Below are 13,138 nucleotides of genomic sequence, written 5' to 3' on the forward strand. Positions count from 1 at the left end.
GGAGGGTAGGAGGAAAAAGAGAGTGACACACACACGCACAACACACACCCCACACACACACACCATGCACAACCAGGTGCATTATAAAAACATTTTTATCCCGTCACTCGGTTGAATAATGCAGGGACAAAACGATTTTGGAAAAGTGAATGTAATGAGATCAACACAGTATGAAAAATAAGTTAGGCAAGATAATAGATATATACATATGTACAGAAAAAGGGACACAGCCCAGTCCACTATGTTCGTAGGCCACATGGCCACAGACCAAAGTCCAAGGCCACAGATGTCACCTGCTTCAACACAGAGAGAACACCGCAGGGGCATCAGTTGGTAAATAGGCAGACACCTCAGGGGGACGGGGGACAGGGTGGCACCTCAGCTGGGAAATGTAACAAGACCAATTGTTCTGGAGGGGGCAACATGCCCTGTGCTTGATCCTGGGGAGTGATGGACCACAGTCTCTCAGGTAGGTGCCATACCTACTGGTTCTGGAGGGGGCAACATGCCCTGTGCTTGATCCTGGGGAGTGATAGGCCACAGTCTCTCAGGTGGGTGTCATACCCACTGGTTCTGGAGGAGACAACATGCCCTGTGCTTGGTCCTGGGGAATGATTGGCCACAGTCTCTCAGGTGGGTGTCATACCCACTGGTTCTGGATGGGGCAACATGCCCTGTGCTTGATCCTGGGGGTGATGGGCCACAGTCTCTCAGGTGGGTGTTATACCCACTGGTTCTGAAGGGGGCAACATGCTCTGTGCTTGATCCTGGGAAGTGCAAGGCCACAGTCTCTCAGGTGGTTGTCATACCCACTGGCTTTGGAGGAGGCAGGCCGCACAGCAGCCCATTGAGCCAGGATTACATACCGTGGTGACGGCTGCCCAGTGGTGGTGCTGTTGGTGGGGGAAGGCTCCTGCCCATCCCCTGCAACCTCAGACGGCTGCACAGTGGTGGTGCTGCTGGTGGGGGGAGGCTCCTGCCCATCCCCTACAATCTCGGACGGCTGCACGGTGGTGGTGCTGCCGGTGGGGGGAGGCTCCTGCCAATTCCCCAGCTACCTCAGACGGTTGCACAACCATGGTTGGTGGTGGGGGCTTCGTCACAGTTCCTGGCCCAGGCCCCTTGGTCTTCCTGCTGGTGCAGGCTCCTTAGTCTTCCTGTCTGCTGGGGCAGGCTCCTTTCCCTTATTGCCTGCTGGTGCAGGCTCCTTTGTCTTCCTGGCTGCTGGGGCAGACTCCTTTCCCTTCTTGCCTGCTGGTGCAGGCTCCTTGGTCTTCCTGCCTGCTGGTGCAGGCACCTTTCCCTTTAGGTTGCCTGGTGCAGGCTCCTTCACCTTCAGGATATGTGGCCTGGATCCCTTTCCACCACGAGTGGGTGGTGACGGCTGGGCCCGTGGACTGTGTGGCTGAGGTGCTTGGCTGGGTTCTTCCTACCCTGCCGATACGTGCAGGACGGGGATAGGGGTAGGGAAGAGTTCAATGGTGGATAGGAACAGTTTTTAGGGACATTGGTGCGGGAAGAGGGAGAAAGAATGGGAGTAGAGGATGAGGGAGTGGTTGTTGGAGGTGTCTGTCTGCTGCTTTTGGGTGCAGATGAATGGGCTGTATGCTGTTGTGAGGTGGATGGCTTTTGGGTGTCTGAGTGCTTGCGTTTGTGTACTTTGGGAAGTGGGGCAGACACAGTAGGAGAGGACACCGGGGACGAGTGAATGGCTGTTGTGGAGGTGTCTGCCAGTGAAGTGTGTGTTCTGCTTGGTGTGGTGATGCTGATAGTGGATGATGATGTAGTGCATGCAGGTGTGAGTGTGGACGGAACTGGGTGCAAGGTGGTGGAGGAGGAGGAGGCGAGACAGTGGAAATAGTGGATGTTGTGTCTGCAACTGGATGGTGTTTGTGTGAGTGCCTGTGGGATGAAGTGTGGTGCTTGTGTTTGCCTGTGACACTCTTGGGTATTGTCTTGTGTGCATGCTCGTCTGCCTGCGTGCTTGGGATGGGTTGGTGTTGAGTAGAATGGGACTGGGAAGTGGAAGTTGAAGGGGTGACAGTAGAAACAGGGACAATGACTGCCATCAGAGAGGAGGCCAGAGCCTGAATCGATCTCTGCTGGGCCGGCAATCCAGTGTGAATGCCACCAGGAATGCATTAGATTGCTGCACCTGGGCTGCCAGCCCCTGGATTGCATTCACACAATGGTTGACTGCCACACAGAGATGAATCTCAGGAGGTCAATAGCCTCCTCACTCAGGGCAGCAGGGCTAACTGGGGCAGGGCCTGAGGTGCCTGGGGCAAAGGAGATGCCCACCCTCCTGGGTGAGCGGGCATGAGCAACTCGCTGAGGGGCTGCTGGGAGGGTGGTGCTGGTACCGGGGTGGCGGATGTACTTGTAGCTGGGGTGGTCACAGAAGTGTCCGCCTCCAGGGAGCTTCCATCTGAGGTGGTATCTATGTCAGAACTGTCCCCTCCAGTCTCCTCCGTGGTGCTCCCCTTGCTGTCCGTCCCACTGGTGCCCTCAGCGTCGGTGGACTCTGCCTCCTGGGTCCTGTGGGATGCAACTCCCTCCGTCCCCAGTGCCTCTGCTCCTCCGCCAGATGATGCTAATGCACATAAGGACAGGATGACAAAACAAAAACAGGGGAAGAGACAAAGGATACACTTGATCAGTGGCTGAACCAACACCACCGCTGGGGTACACAGCACCCTCACACACAGGGAACAGCGCTACGCAATATGCCATTGCACTACCAGAGAAATAGTTAGCGACCAAGGTATGGGGAGGGGCACACACCACCAAATGCAGCACACCTGGGACCCACGCAGCCCTGACCAGTAGTAGATGCCTACGAGCTAGGTTGCAAGATTTTCCCTTCTGAACCCTAGCCACCAGGGGACCTACACTGCAATGTCAGGCCTGGCCTAGGGGCACCCACTGACACACAACCCCCACCCGGATACCACCCTACCATGCATAAGTTGTAATGATGGGCACTGTACTCCCCCTTGTGGCTGCTGTGATGCCCTCAAGCACCCATCCAGCTCTGGATAGGCCACCGCCAGTATGCGGGCCATCAGGGGGATCAGGGTTTGATGAGCACCCCCTCCTCATTCGGAGGCCATCCCCAGCTGGGCCTTCCCCGTTTTCCGTGCCCAGCGTCTCAGGTCCTCCCACCGTTTGCGACACTGGGTGCTCCGCCTGCCATAGACCCCCAGGGTCCGCACGTCCTTGATGATGGCACGCCATATACCCTTCTTTTGATGGGCGCTGACCTGCAGAGGCAATGCACACAGGAAAATAGAATTAGACAAACAGGCCTGCCTGTTAAACATATGGCCCACCATACCGTTTCCATCACCATTTACACACACATGGCCCAGCACACAAGCTGTACGCCACCCAGAGGACATCCACCCACCCCCCTTACACAAGGCCTTCACACACACCACTCCATGCATTCATGCCACATGCATCGTGCCCACAGTGTACTTACCTGTTAGTCTGGAGACTTATACAGCAGTCCGTACTGGGGTAGGACCCCATCCACCAGTCTCTCCAACTCCTCTCAAGTGAAGGCTGGTGCCCTTTATCCGGTCACACGGGTCATGGTAGTTTCCAGACACAGGTCACAGAAGCACATGCAGTATAAGTCCTCTCCTGTGGAAGGTCAGGTAGCAAGTGAGGAATCAGATGGAAAATGGCGGTCACGTCCACTGCGGTGCATACCGTCACCCCCTTCATAGATCACCATTGGCCACTGTACCCCATAGGGCCCAGTTATAACCAATGAGGAGTTACACGGCGGTTCCCGACTGCCTCCCGCAACGGCGCACAACGTCAGCGGAATTACCTCACTTCAACCTGTCCATCCACACAGGAGAGGCGGATGCCATTTCAGCAGGGGGGGTTGGCAGGCCCTGGAAAAATGCTGTGGCACTGGTGATATTAGGACATACTGGACAAATCACACTGACCCATTACAAGTTTACAGGATGCAAAGTTCTGTTGTAGCTCCATTGTTCAGTTTTTGACTGGCTCCTCACTCTTGTGTCCCTTAGATTCCTACTGCTGCGGATGAATAGGAGATGGAGACATACCCCAGTGTACAGAACCCTGGTGGACTTGGCATCACTGGAGGACAGGCACATTATCCTCACCTATAGACTGGACAGGGCCACAATCACAGAGCTGTGTGCCCAATTGGAGCCTGACCTGATATCTGTTATCCGTCACCCCACTAGGATCCCCCTCTTGTGCAAGTGCTATCAGTGGACCATTTCCTGGCAACTGGTTCTTTGCAAGTGACAGTGGGCTTGGCAGCAGGAATGTCACAGCCAATGTTCTCAATATTGCTGACGAGAGTGTTGTCTGCCCTGATTAAACACATGTCCAGCTACATTGTTTTCCCCCAGGTTGAAGATTTGGCCACAGTGAAGGCCGAGTTCTATGCAATGGGACATATCCCCAACATAACTGGGGTGATTAGTGGAACACATATTGTATTGGTTACCCCACCCCTGCCAGAATGTACAGGTGTTGAGGAATCGAAAGAGTTTCCCCTCTATTAATGTACAGATGGTGTGATTGCAGACCAGTACATCTCCTACATCAATGCTAAGTATCCTGGGTCGGTGCATGATGCCTTTGTCCTGGGGAATAGCAGCATCCCAAATGTGATGGCCCAACTACAGAGGCATAGCGTGTGGCTAATAGGTGAGCCCTGGTTCCCACCCAGTATATGTTGGTGTATGGGTATGGTGTGGGCCATATGGGATAGCGTGTGGCTAAATGTTTTCCCTCAATATTTCAGGTGACTCTGGTTACCCCAACCTATCATGGCTTTATCATGATAAAGTAGTTTATCACAGCGATTCCAAAGCTGATAACCCCACAACATAGGCCATGTGAGTGACTAGATTTCACACCTGTATGTCAGCCACAGGGAAATGTGTATCAGAGGTTAGCCGTGGCCCCAGACCTACTTTATATAATTCCTTTATCAGCCCAATCTCCTTCCTGAGACATGCCAAGGCCCATTCCCCGTGACCCCTCTCTGAATCTAAGAGCACCTTTTGAAGTGTACTGGGGAAGCCTGGTTCTCCATTCTCTAGTGTGTCCCAACTGCCTCACAGGAATGCAGCAATAGTCAAATCTGTCTAGAGGCATTCCTCTACCTTCTCTCCTCATGTTCCACCATGCAGCCCTGGGTCTCCCAAAATGGATCCCATAATCTGCCATGTATTGAACCATCCACAGGCACATATACACCCAGACCATGCATTTAACATGCATTTATTGCACAGCCCTGTCTCCTTCATGTACTGTACCACTCACAGGCACATATACACCCAGCACATATATTCAACATGTACACATTGCACAGCACCATATCCTTTATGTATTGTACCTTTCCCAGGCACACATACACCCATAATATGCATGCACCATACACAAACCGCAAAGTGCTGCATTATCTCTGTATTGCACCCTTCCCAGGCACACATGCACCCAGCGCAGATACACGACTCATGCACTGCTCAGCACTCCACATCCACCCAATGTAGGCCAAGGGGTGAGCTAAGTAGACAGCAGGGGAACATTGAATGAGTGTGTCTGCAGGCCTGACTCCAGTGATACAGGTTAAAGAGGACCTTTTCACTTTTACTGATGCACCCACCACCACGCTTGTGCAGCTTAACTCCTAATAAAGGCAGTAGTCTTTCACCACTGTGAGGGTAGCACTTTGGGATCCCCTCTTGGTCCAACAATACAATAATCTGTGGGACAGGCCAGGCCTATGCAGTGGTCACATGATCGGTGTTTGCTTATGACAACAAAAATCAGCATTAGGGATCCAGACATTGGTACAGTTAGGCACTTAGGGCAGGGGTGGATGTCTGTTACAGTGCAGAGGACTTTCCCATCCCAACAGATTGGTATCAAGTTTTTATGGTTTAGGTATGGATAGTTTCTAGAGGTGGTAAGACATTTTTAGAGGTCACATAGGGGTGTTTTTATGGGGTGGCACAGAGTTTTAAGATTCAGGTGTGGGTCGTTTTTTCCTATCTAAAGAGCTTTTAGAGTACAGGGCTGGGTAGTAGTTTTTGTGGGGTGTGTAGGAAGCTGGCTATCTATGTAGTGTACCAAGTGTAGAGGTACAGTATGCTGATAGTACAGGCAACCTTTATTGGTTTACAGGGGTACAAGTGGCTATCCCAAAGCTGTCTTTTGTGGTAGTGTGGGTGAGCAGTTAGGCTTATCAGAAGATAGTGCTAAGCATTTGATGAACACACAGAGGCCCTCTTTACAACCCTGGTGGTCGGTGTTAAAGTGGGGATAATACCGCCAACAGGCCGGCGGTAAAAAAAATGGGATCACGACCATGGCGGAAACCGCCAACACAGACAGCCACTTTAACACTCAGACCGCCACAGCGGTAGCAACAAACACCGCGGCAGTAACCGCCAACAGACAGGCGGAAGACAATGTACCGCCCACACTATTACAAGACACCAATCCGCCAGCTTTTCCGGGGCAGTACCAATGCCATCAAAAGCACGGTGGAAACAGTACTCTGAAGGGAAACCACTCACCTCTCGACATTCCACAAAGAACCAGGATGCCATGGAGCCTGAATTGCAGATCCTACCCATGTTGCTGTATCTATTAATACACCACAAAGTGGAATGAAGGTGGCGGCGGTGACGACGACGGTGAGTACTGCACCTAGCACACAGGGGAAAGAGAGTGACACACACACGCGGCACTCAACACCCCCACCCTCCACCCACAACAACATACACTCACACACATCCAATAACATCACAGATACACCCCGTCACCCCCCTGGAAGAACACAAGGACAAAACGAAATGAGTTTAACCAGTGTAATATTCAAAAAATCAGATAGACCAAGAGAACAGCAAATAATCAGTATACACAAATATTTGCAGCAAGTACACAAGCCCGTACACTGTCCCATGAAATGTCTGTGGACCAGTGGTCCTAATAAGCATGGGCGAAGCCCACACATGACACCTGCCTCAAAACGGAGAGAACACTGCAGGGGCATCAGGTGAAAAAAAAACAGGCATCTCAGGGGGAAGGGGAGCACCTCAGCTGGATGATGGTACAACGCCACTGCTCCTCGAGGGGGCTCCATGCCCACTGCTTGGTCCTGGGGAGTGCAAAGCCACAGTCTCTCAAGTCTCTCAAGTGGGTGCTTTGCCCACTGCTTGGTCATGGGGAGTGCAAAGCCACAGTCTCTCAAGTCTCTCAAGTGGGTTTACTGCCCACTGCTTGGTCCTGGAGAGTGAAAAGCCACAGTTTCCCAAATGGATGCCTTTCTCCACTGGTTCTGGAGGGGGCTTTGTGCCCAGAGTGCTTCATCCTGCCAAGGACTGGGTGAGTGGATGTATCTCTCCACTGGTTCTGGAGGTGCCTTTGTGCCCAGTGATGCTGCACCTGGGGTGTGGCAGTTGACTTCATCTCACCTGAGTGTCACAGCCACGCGATGTAGCTGGAACGGGTAGCATGATACTCCATGGAGGCAGAGCCACACTCCATCCTGCGGAGACTTAGGCTGCCAATTGCTGGTTCATGTCAGTGCTGGAGGTGGTGTCTCAAGTGGCGTGTCCAGGGCCCAGGACGTCACCTGCAGACTCTGACGGCTGCACCCTGGGGATGGGGCTGACGTCCGACAGAGTGGCATCGGCTGTGCACGTGGTGGTGCTGATGGTGGTGCAGGTGGTGGTGTCTGCGGTGGAGATGCTGCCAGTGCTGGCCGTGGTGCAAGTGACTGTTGTGGTGGATGGAGACACCATACCGTCTCCGGGAGCCTTGGATGGCTGATCCTTGGGGAGGATGCTGCAGACTGACGTTGTGGCAGCGGCGGTGCAGGTGGCGGGGCAGGTGGCGGTGCAGGTGGCAGTGCAAGTGGCGGTCGGAGTGGGGGTGGTGACTGTGATGCATGTGGCTGCCATCCCTGATGACATGGTGGTCACCAGCCCCTCACTAGGAGACATTGTGCCCAGAGGTGATGTGCCCTTTGGCTTGTGGCCCTTCCCCATCTTGACAGTCACTGCAGGGACCTTGGCACTGTCCACTCGGTGTTTGGGTGAGGCCTTGCTGTGTGGGTGGTGTGACTGTCCCTTGCTGGAAGCCGGCCCCTTTTATACCTTTTCTGTTGGTGGCACACTGGCAGCTCTGATGGGTGCCCCCTTAGATCGTACTGGAGTAGCAGGGACCACAGCGGATGCAGATTTGGTGGCTGAGGTGCTGGGCTGGGATCTAGACATCCTGGCCCTAGAAGAAGGACGAGGGTGGGGAGGTGTAGGGAAGAGGTTAATGTTAGCTAGGAAGTTTTTTAGACACACTGGGATGGGAAGATGGAGGGGGTGTGGGAGTGGAGGAAGAGGTAGTGGTTGTCCAAGGTGTACGTCTGCTGAGTTTGGGTGAAAGTGCATGGGTTGGAGGCTGTTGTGAGGTGGATGGCTGTTGAGTGGGTGTGTGCCTGCATTTGTGTACTTTGGGAGAAGGGCTCACAGACACACTGGGAGAGGACACAGGGGACATGTGAATGGTAGTGGGGGTGGTGATTGCACGTGAGCGGTGTGTAGTGATAGGCGTGCTGGTGATGGAGGCCGTGGCTGCTGATGTAGTGCATGCAGGTGTGAATGGAGGTCTGGTGGTGTGGTTGGGATAGGCTGAGGTAGAGGGGATTGGGTCTGGGTAGAGGAAGTTGGAGGGGGAAGGCTGGACACAGGGACAATGGCTGCCATCAGTGCTGATGCCAGAGCCTGAAATGCTCTCTGTTGGGCCACCACGCCAGAATGAATGCCCTCCAGGTATGCATTTGTTTGTTGCAAATACCTCTTGACACCCTGGATGGCATTCAGAATGGTTACCTGCCCAACAGTGAGGGATCTCAGGAGGTCAGTAGCCTCCTCACTGAGGGCAGCAGGGCTGACTGGGGCAGGGCCTAAGGTGCCTGGTGCGAAGGAGAACCCACCCTCCTGGGTGAGAGGGCACGGGAAACACGCTGAGGGGCTGCTGGAAGGGTGGTGCTGGTAGGGGTGGTGGGGGCTGTACCTGTTGTTGGGGTGGGCACAGCTGTGTCCGCCACCGCCAGGGAGCTTCCATCAGAGGAGGAGTCACTGTTGTTGGTATCCCCTCCTGTCCCCATCGTGGAGCTCCCCTCGCCCTCTGTCCCACTGGTGCCTTCACCCTCCATAGATTCACCCTCCAGGGCCATGTGGGATGCAGCTCCCTCCATCGCTGGTGCCTCTGCTCCTCCGCCAGATGATGCTAATGCACACAAGGACAGGGTGACAAAACAAGAAGGGGGGGGGAGACAGAAAACACACATGGTCAATGCCAGCAACACCACTACCGTTGGCGGACACAACACACAGGGAGCAGCCCTATGCACTAGGCCATGCACTACCAGTTAGTATAAAATTCACCAGGCCATGGGGTACTATGCCTAACACCATTTGCTGCACACCTGGAACCCACAGGAGCCCGCCCAGTTGTAGATGGCCACTAAAAATATTGGGGTTGGAGTGCCTCAGAGCCTGCCCAACAAGGGACCTACCCTGCCAAGTTTGCCCTGGCCTAGGGGAACCCACAGCCCACATCCCCCACCCAGATACTTCATAAAGCACCAGAGTCAGCTTAATGACACTGTACTCACCCCCTTGTGGCTGCTGTGATAGCCTCAAGCGTCCATCCAACTCCGGATATGCCACTGCAAGGATCCAGAACATTAGGGGGTCATGGTGCGACGGGCACCCCATCCATGATGGGAGGCCAGCCCCAGCTGGGCCTCGGCCATCTTCTTGCTCCAGCGGCACAGGTCCTCCCATCTCTTGCGGCAGTGGGTGCTCTGTCTGTGATAGACCCCCAGGGTCCACACTTCCTTGGCGATGGCACGCCAAATACCCTTCTTCTGGTGGGCGCTGACCTAGAGGAAAGTTACAGGAGGAATGGAAATTACTCACCCATCCGGACCGTCATGCTCATTGCCCACCAGTTCCTACCCCTGTCCTGACGCACATACACTCACCATCCTCACATGCAGGCCTCAGCCCCCCCCACATGTATCTTCCATCCACACCACTCCAAACAGGCATTGCCCACGCATCATGCTCACAGTGTACTCACCTGTTTGTCTGGAGGACCGTAGAGTAGCGTGTGCTGGGGAGGACCCCATCCACCAGTTTGTCCAACTCCTCTGTGGTGAAGCCAGGGGCCCTTTCCCCAGACACTCAAGCCATTGTCTCTTCCAGACTCAAGTCACAGCAGCACTTGCAGTGTAGGTCCTCTCCTGTTGAAGGTCAGGTATCAAGTGAGTGAACAGACAGAAAATGGCGGTCACATCCGCGGGGGTGCGTACCGTCACCGCCGGCGTACATCGTCATTGGCTCCTGGAACCGATAGGGCCCAATGATAACCAAGGCTGAATTGCGCGGCGGTCTTTGACCGCCTACCGCGACGCTGCACAATGCCACCGCAGTTACCTCATTTCCCCTTGTCCCTCCTCACAGGTCAGGCAGCCGCCATTTCAGGGGGGCACATGGCATGGTACCTAACTGCGTCACAGCACAATTTGGCAGATATACGGACAAACTATGCAACACACGGATTTACTCACATTACTGCAAACACACTTGTGCAACCTATGTGGTACATGACCCTCTGCTCACCATTCTCCTCCATAGGGCACATCCGCTGGGGCAGATGATGAGATAGCGCCATCCCCCAGTTTACAGACCCCTGGCAGACCTGTCGACAATGGAAGACAGACACATCATTATCACCTACAGACTTAATCGTGCCACAATCCAAGTCATGTGTGCCCAATTGGAGCCAGACCTGATGTCAGCTAACCACCATCCCACAGGAATCCCCCCTCTAGTGCAGGTCCTGTCAGTGCTCCATTTCCTGGTAAGTGGCTCCTTTCAAACTACAGTGGCCATGGAATCTGGGATGTCTCAGCCAATGGTTTCTAATGTGTTGACCAGAGTGTTGTCTGCCCTGCTGAAACACATGCGCAGCTACATAGCGTTTCCACAGGTGGAGGATTTGCCCACTGTGAAAGCTGACATTTATGCCCTGGGACATATCCCCAACATCATTGGTGCCATTGATGGTACACATGTGGCATTTGTCCCCCCCTGCAGAAATGAACAAGTGTACAGAAATTGAAAGAGCTACCATTCGATGAATGTGCAGATGGTCTGTTTGGCGGACCAGTACATCTCTCATGTGAATGCCAAATATCCTGGCTCTGTGCCTCACACCTACAGTTTGAGGAATAGCAGTATTCCTTATGTGATGGGCCAACTCCAGAGGCAATGGGTTTGGCTAATAGGTGAGCCCAAGGTCCCCACACAGTATGAGTAGGTGTCTGGGTGTGGGGTAGTCCCTAAGGGTTAGTGTGTGTCTAACAGGTATCCCTCAATATTTGCAGGTGACTCTGGTTACCCCAACCTGTCATGGCTACTGACCCCAGTGAGGAATCCCAGGACAAGGGCAGAGGACCGCTACAATGAGGCACATGGGCGAACTAGGTGTATTATTGAGAGGACGTTCGGCCTTCTGAAGGCCAGATTCCGGTGACTACATCTAACAGGTGGCTCTCTATACTACTCACCGAAGAAGGTGTGCCAGATAATCGTGGCATGCTGCATGTTGCACAACTTGGCATTGTGACGCCAGGTGCCTTTTCTGCAGGAGGATGGGCCTGAAGATGGTCTTGTGGCAGCGGTGGAGCCTGTGGACAGTGAGGAAGAGGAGGCAGAGGAAGAAGATATTGTCAACCGAACGGACATCATCATGCAGTACTTCCAGTGACACACAGGTAAGAGACTGTCACTGCTCCTCACATTTCTGAATACTGTAGGACATTGTATAAGTCAGCCTCTTCACCTCTGTCTATGGACACTGACAGTTCACTTTGGCTTGCCATTTTACAGATCGGGGACACTCATTCTGCCTTCTGCTATATGTACTGCTGCCCAACAACTGTCATACATTGGTATGAGCAAATGAACATTTCCATAGATATTTGTTGGTGATGTTGTAATAATACATTTGTGAAAGAACGGACTGATTCCAGATTGGTTGGTGATTCAAGGGTGTTTATTTAGGGGCTAATGTGTATAGGGGTATGTGGAAGGGGCTGGGGTGATGGTGGAGAAAGGTCCATAGTAGAGTCCAATCTCTTGGTATCACAGGTGCATTGTCCAATGGGGAATAGGAAGGGGAGTAATGGCAGTTCAAGGTGGACAGGATGACATAGTGGGACAGAAGGGTGACAATCAGGAGGGTCCTATTTCCTGGTGGGGGTCTTGGCAATGTTCTCTGTCTTCTGCCTGGATCGCAGGGCCCGTTTGCGGGGTGGTTCTCCTTCTGCAGGGAGTGGGGTGCTGGTGGGCTGTTGTTCCTGTGGCGGGACCTCTGGTCCACCTGCCCTGGCTGAGGTGGACGGCTGTTCCGCGATTTGGCTAGTGTCAGGGGCCCTTTGTTGTGCCACTGCCTCCCTCATGGTCTTGCCTGTCAGCGAGCACCCCTGAAATGGTGACCAGGATGGTGTATATGTTGGTGAGGTCTTCCCTGATCCCCATGCATTGTCCCTCCTGCAGTCGCTGGGTCTTCTGAAACTTGGCCAGTACCGTACCCATGTTCTCCTGGGAATGGTGGTATTCTCCCATGATGTTTGATAGTGCCTCGTGGAGGGTCGGTTCCCTGGGCCTGTCCTCCCCCTGTCGCACAGCAGTCCTTCCAGCTTCCCTGTTGTCCTGTGTCTCCATCCCCTGAACGTGTGCTCACTGCCACTGACCCCAGGTCCCTGATCGTCCTGGGTTTGTGGGGTTGCCTGGGGTCCCTGTAGTGGTGGACACACTGCTGATTGACATGTCCTGGGGACAGTGGCATGGGCCCGCTGGGTGGGTGCTGTGGTGGTGTTTCCTGAGAGGGGAGGTTCTGTGGTGGCTTGGACTGTGGCAGGGGAACCGACTGTCCAGAGGTCCCTGATGGGCCAGGCTGGTCATCTTGATCCAGGCGTGCAGAGATGCTGTTGTCACTGTGGGCCTCTTCTGTGGGGGGACTGGATTTGGCTGGCACCTCCTGTCCGGTGATGTTG

This window comes from Pleurodeles waltl, chromosome 5 (assembly GCF_031143425.1).
Source record: "Pleurodeles waltl isolate 20211129_DDA chromosome 5, aPleWal1.hap1.20221129, whole genome shotgun sequence".
Taxonomy (NCBI): domain Eukaryota; kingdom Metazoa; phylum Chordata; class Amphibia; order Caudata; family Salamandridae; genus Pleurodeles; species Pleurodeles waltl.